The sequence below is a fragment of the Pan paniscus genome, chromosome 6 (assembly GCF_029289425.2).
Source record: "Pan paniscus chromosome 6, NHGRI_mPanPan1-v2.0_pri, whole genome shotgun sequence".
NCBI classification, from domain to species: Eukaryota; Metazoa; Chordata; class Mammalia; order Primates; family Hominidae; genus Pan; species Pan paniscus.
Window position 1 is genome coordinate 18,721,860 of NC_073255.2, and position 5,979 is coordinate 18,727,838.

The 5,979-nt window shown below is 40.1% G+C and overlaps 1 pseudogene; it reads left to right on the forward strand.

Annotated features, from left to right (window-relative positions):
* The first annotated feature begins 2,548 nt into the window (after nucleotides 1–2,548).
* LOC129398305 (large ribosomal subunit protein uL24-like) lies at nucleotides 2,549–5,262 on the forward strand (annotated as a pseudogene).
* Nucleotides 5,263–5,979: the final 717 nt, after the last annotated feature.

The window sequence follows — 5,979 nt, forward strand, 5'->3', positions numbered from 1 at the left end:
GGAGGATTGCTCTAGCCCCAGCCTAGGCAACATAGCCAGACCCCATCTCTACAGAAAAATAACAAATTAGCGGGGCATGGTGGTGCAAACCTGTAGTCCCAGCTACTTGGGAGGCTGAGGTGGGAGTATCACTTGAGCCTGAAGGTGGAGGCTGCAGTGAGCCATGATTGTGCCACTTCACTCCAGCCTGGGTGACAGAGTGAGACCCTTGTCTAAAAAATAAATAAATAAATAAATAAATAAATAAATAAATAAATAAATAAATAAAATTTATACTGTACAACATTTAAGAACATAGAAAATTGTTCAGGTCAATAACAGGTTGTCAGTTGGTTATTCCAGAATTACTTCTAGGTTAGATAGCAAAAGCTGGGACTAGACAGAATTTCTTCCTCCAAAGGCAAAGTGAAAGCAGAAACAAAAGCAAAAACTAGAAATGTTCTTGAGGGAAACTGCAGACAACATACATGGATTTGAAAATACTTTTCTGTTTTTTACCTTTTCAGGGCCAAAATCAGTTTGACACAGTGCCTTGTGTATTAATAACTTTCCAATAATAATATACCTTTATAACAAGAGCCTCCCCATGGCCACTTCCCAGGTTCAGAGCTTCACCATATTCAGCCTCCCTGCTTGTCACACTAAGGATTCGACCAAGGACCTTACCAAGCTCAGGGAGGAGCATCAGACTCTTTCAGCAGTGTATACAGTTTATAGTCCTCTTCCGTAACCTATCACTGTTGGTCAACTTTCTTAAGTCATCCAGCTATCCATTCCAAGCAAAGTGATGAACCTCACACAAATCCTCCTTTTATTTCCTCCAGCCCATGGACAAAGTTGGGATATATCTTATGCCAGAGACAAAATGATTGCGTTCTCCCGAAGCTGCATGAAAAGGCTATATTACAGCCTATGCATAAGAGCCTTAATATACCTGTGAAAGGTAAATAAATGCAAGTCAGATCTGAAACACCCAGTCAACACAGCCCAGGATAATTTTGCAATTGGTTTTCATGTCTTTTATCTTCTGCATCTAGATGACAAAGATAGGGGACACTAACAGACCCTGTGTTAGTCAGTGTTCTCTAAAGGGACAGAACTAATAGATTAGATGTATATATAAAGGGGAGCTCACTAAGGAATATTGACTCACACAATCACGAGGTGAAATCCCGCTATAGATGGTCTGCAAGCTGAGGAGCAGGGAAGCCGGTCCGAGTCCCAGAACCTCAAAAGTAGGGAAGCCGACAGTGCAGCCTTCAGTCTGTGGCAGAAGGCCAGAGACCCCCTGGAAAACCACTGGTGTAAGTCCAAAGTCCAAAAGCTGAAGAACTTGGAGTTGGTGTTCGAGGGCAGGAAGCATCCAGCACGGGAGATAGGTGAAGGCCAGAAGACTCAGCAAGTCAAGTCCTTCCATGTTCTTCTGCCTGCTTTTATCCTAGCTGCACTGGCAGTGGATTAGGTGGTGTCCACCCAGACCGAGGGTGGGTCTGCCTCTTCCCATCCACTGACTCAAATGTTAATCTCCTTTGACAACACCCTCACAGACACACCCAGGTAGAATATTTTGCATCCTTCGATCCAATCAAGTTGACACTTTTTTTTTTTTTGAAATGGAGTATAGCTTTGTCGCCCAGGCTGGAGCGCAGTGGTGCGATCTCGGCTTACTGCAACCTCCGCCTCCCGAGTTCAAGTGATTCTCCTGCCTCAGCCTCCTGAGTAGCTGGGATTACAGGCACATGCCACCATGGCCAGCTAATTTTTGTGTTTTTAGTAGAGATGGGTTTTCACTATGTTGGGCAGACTGGTCTTGAACTCCTGACCTCGTGATCTGCCCGCCTCTGCATTCCAAAGTGCTGGGATTACAGGTGTGAGCCACCACCTGGCTGACACTCATTATTAACCATCACAGACTCATTAGTACCTTTCCTGGGCCACATGCAAAGGAAAAGATTTGCTCTAAACTGCCAATTGATTTATACCTTCTCCTCTTCACATCTATACACACAGGAAATTTAGAATTCCATTGTTCCACTGTTCTCTTGTGTGTTTATCAAACTTGTACTGGAACATGATTCTTCAATTTGCTTGATATTTATTAATTTATTTTTATTTTATTTTATTTTTTTGAGATGGAGTCTTGCTCTGTCGCCCAGGCAAGTGGTGCAGTGGTGCGATCTCAGCTCACTACAAGCTCTGCCTCCCGGGTTCAAGCCATTCTCCTGCCTCAGCCTCCCGAGTAGCTGGGACCACAGGTGCCCGCCACCACACTCGGCTAATTTTTTTTGTATTTTTAGTAGAGTTGGGGTTTCACCATGTTAGCCCAGATGGTCTCGATCTCCTGACCTCGTGATCTGCCCATCTCGGCCTCCCAAAGTGCTGGGATTACAGGCATGATATATTTATTTTATTAAATTATATCTTGTAACCGGTGAAATTTAAACAACTTATTATTTCAATCAGTTATAAGACACCAATGCAGAATACAGATAAAAGAGGGAGATACAGTTGAGCGTGAATTTTATAAGACTTTCCAGAGCTGTGTTACATGTTCGTTTCTGCCACTGAAGATACCTCCAGATATCTGAAGGATCTCTATCAGATGACACTGGGTACTAATGCTAACCTGCCTAAGCTGAAGGTCACAAACAAGTTCAAGAAAAAAGTCACTGTAGGCTTACCTGTATTAACTCTTATGTTCATTTTACTTATATTCTCCAGTTGTGTTTTCAAAGGAGCTAATTTCTGTCAATCTCTTTATTTTCATTCTCAATTCAAATTCCTGGTTGAAAAACACTCCTGGAGTGCATGTTTTATATAATTCTGTGCAATTAAAATTTTATTCTCTAGCAAGAGGTTTTTAGTAGCTGAACACAAAATGGTAACTGACAAATTACAATCAACAAATTCACCTTTTACCTCCACTTCTTTGTATCTGGTCATTAGAAAGATTATTTAAAAATTTACCTTATATTGTCCATCTTTTCATATCCTATGATTGGGACTCCCGTGAAGCTTTATACAACTAAGTAACACAGGCATCTATGATTTTCTCCAACTGGACAGATCGGTTTTAAGATCTATGGGCTTGGGGGTAAAGTAGGTTTACTGCTCCCTGGTTACCAGCTTCTCTGAGTCCAGTAAATACCCCTCCAACACACACAACAGATTATATGAAGAGAGTTTATTTCTTACAGATAGGCAACAAAAAACAACAGAAACCTAGAATGCCTATGCCTCATATTTCAGTCCCCCAATGCTCAGAAAAGCTGTCAAAAATGAATGGAGTCTCATCTGCACATACCCTGCCTGAACTGCAGCTGAGGAACCCCAGAAAGCAGCCCACCTTAGGTTTTATACCTCAGGGTGACGGGATGTGCTGGGCTGAAGTGTTGAAGACATCCTGTTCTCCTGGGGGACTGAAACAGAGCCTAGGCTGTTCCAGCCAGTCCCTTGCTACCTCAAGATGTTGCATTCCCAGCACATTCTATGATTAATTTTGAGAACCATAAGCAAGAAAGTGGGGAGAGCTGGATCAGTCCAAGATCACTTAGAGAACTATCTTGCAATCACCACTTACAACTGAAGTTCATTTAATTTACTTCTTTGTGAAAGTAGAAGCACTTTTTTCATCTTGTTAATTTTACTCTTGATGGTATTTATAAATCATATTACAGACTCCCATGATTCTGAATAACATTAACATTAGTAGTCTATCTGGCAAATTCTATTAGTCACTAAAATTGTGGACTTTCCTGACACTATTCCTATGGACACGACCAATACCTGAATTTTCATGATATTCCTTAGAATGTATTGGTCGTATTTTCCTCCTTTTAAAATTTCACATCTAAGTTAACCAACTTTGTCTAGTCAACCTCATTTACTTTCCTGAATTCTAGAACTTGGCAAATGAATTCATTTTTATTTGTGTCACACGTCCATGTTTTTGATCATGCTCTGTTTAACCACCAGTGAGTTTCTATTCATAACTCAGTCACTAGCTCATGTATTATCTTCCTCACTAACTGTCAAAGAAGAATTATTCACTCCATTTATAGTCTTGTACAGTTTTTTTATATGGTAAGTTGATTGACGTGCTTCCCCTGTTACATTATAAACTCTGAGAGCAAGGACCTCATCTTATTCTGCTCTGTATTTTGAGCATCTATTACACTGGATGACACAGAGGTGAAGATACGTAACTGTTAGAAATGAATAGATGTGCCTTTTGCAGCCATCATCGAAGCGGGAGCAGCCAAAATAAAGTTCAATCCCTTTGTGACTTCCGACCGGAGCAAGAACCGCAAAAGGCATTTCAAAGCACCTTCCCACATTCGCAGGAAGATTATGTCTTCCCCACTTTCCGAAGAGCTGAGACAGAAGTACAATGTGTGATCCATGGCATCCGAAAGAATGATGAAGTTCGACTTGTAGGAGGACACTACAAAGGTCAGCAAATTGGCAAAGCAGTCCTGGTTTACAGGAAGAAATATGTCACCTACATTGAATGGGTACAGCGGGAAAAGGCTAATGGCTCAGCTGTCCATGGAGGCATTCACCCCAGCAAGGTGGTTATCACTAGGCTAAAACTGGACAAAGACCACAAAAAGATTCTTTTAAAAAAGAAAATTATTATACTTTAAGTTCTGAGATACATGTGCAGAACGTGCAGGTTTGTTACATAGGTATACACGTGCCATGGTGGTTTGCTGCACCCATCAACCCATCATCTACATTAGGTATTTCTCCTAATGCTATCCCTCCTCTAGCCCCCCACCCACCCACCCACCAACAGGCCCCGGTGTGTGATGTTCCCCTCCCTGTGTCCCGCAAAAAGATTCTTGAATGGAAAGCCAAATCTCACCAAGTAGGAAAGGAAACGGGCAAATACAAGGAAGAAACAATTAAGAAGATGCAGGAACAAAGTAATCTTATATACAAGCTTTGATTAAAACTTGAAATGAAAAAAAAAAGAAAGAAATGAATAGATGCACCACCCTGAAGCCAGTTAAGAACCAGGTAATTACTGATCTGGAAGAACACCTGATTTGGAGACTTCTTTATGTTACCACCCTACTGAGAGGTAGTGTGAAGGATCAGGACTAAGTTTCCCAGGATTTATTCTGAACTTGATGCATATGCATTTCAGCTTATGCTGATCTACTCTGTTAGACTCCTGTCCTAGTCCTACATTGCAGTGTTTCCTTTTCCCCATGGGAATCAAGGATATAGAGTTGTGGAAAAGAATGTGCCAATCAAATACAGAGACTCTAAATTCCGGCCAGGATCTGACACAGAGTGTATTCTGAATAAATATTTGACAATTTAATTATATTCCCATAAGGTTATCAAGCTGTCTAATAGTCCTTGATATATGACAAACAGAAGAGCAAAATAACACAGAGAGACATTTTAATGCTATCTGAGCCATACTTTCTTCCAAACTGGTACTAAATAATAAATTTTTTAAATACCAGTTTTATAAAAGAAGAAGAAGAAAATACTTTTCTTCTGTGACTCAATAATATAAATAGCATTTGTGATTTTCAGTTCCAAACTGAGCTCAGATTCCATTGGCCACTAGTAAAACACTACTCGTGGGTAATAAATTCATTGGCTAAACTTATAAACCAAGTTAAAGCTAAACAATTAGTTGATTACTTTCTACTCATGTTTTACTAGTGGCCAATAGAGTCTGAATTCCATTTTGAATTTAAAAATCACAACTATTTATCCTAAAATTGTTTCAACTCAAAACCAGTACATGTGTCTGTTGCACCAGTCACCTGAAAGAAGACATTTTAAAGCACATTTATAGTTTTTTAAAAAAAAAAGAAAGAAAAAACAAAACAAACATGAGGAGAAGAAGAATCCAGAAGAGACATCGCAAAGAGCAAAACTTTTTTATTGTCTTTTTGCTTTCTTTTGAAATGTTGCTTTCTTTTAAATTTTAAGTTCCAGGACACATGTTCAGGA